This window comes from Egretta garzetta, unplaced genomic scaffold (genome assembly GCF_000687185.1).
Source record: "Egretta garzetta isolate BGI_Z169 unplaced genomic scaffold, ASM68718v1 scaffold69, whole genome shotgun sequence".
Taxonomy (NCBI): Eukaryota; Metazoa; Chordata; class Aves; order Pelecaniformes; family Ardeidae; genus Egretta; species Egretta garzetta.
Window position 1 is genome coordinate 3,956,991 of NW_009260790.1, and position 661 is coordinate 3,957,651.

Sequence of the window (661 nt, forward strand, 5' to 3'; positions counted from 1 at the left end):
TTGTCCCCACCACACTTGTCCCCACCACCCTCGTTGTCCCCACCGCTTTCTTCATCCCTACCATGCTCATCCATCCCCACCACACCAATCCATCTCCACTGCCTTCATTGTCCCCACCACGCTCATCATCCCCAGCACCTTCATAGTCCCCACCACACGTGTCCATCTCCACTGTGCTCATCATCCCTCCTGCCTTCTTCATCCCCACCACGCTCACGGTCCCCACTGCCTTCATCGTCCCTACTGTGCTCATCTGTCCCCACCACACTCTTCATCTCCACCACCTTCATCATCCTCATCACACTCGTCCATCTCCACTGCCCTCATTGTCCCCACCACCTTCTTCATCCCCACCATACTCATCCATCCTCACCACCTTCATCCCTGCCACCCTCATCTGTGCCCACCATGCCCATCCATCTCCTACCATGCTCATCATCCCCAGCACCTTCATTCTCCTCGCTACGCTCATCCATCCCCACTGCGCTTATTGTCCCTGCTGCCTTCATCATCTCCACCACTTTTCTTCATCCTCACCATACTCGCCCACCCTCACTGCCTCCATTGTCTCCACCACCTTCATCATCCCCCCAAGCTCTTGACTTCCACCACCCTCATCATCCTCCCAGCCTCACTCATCGCCTCCAGTCCCCGTCTCAGC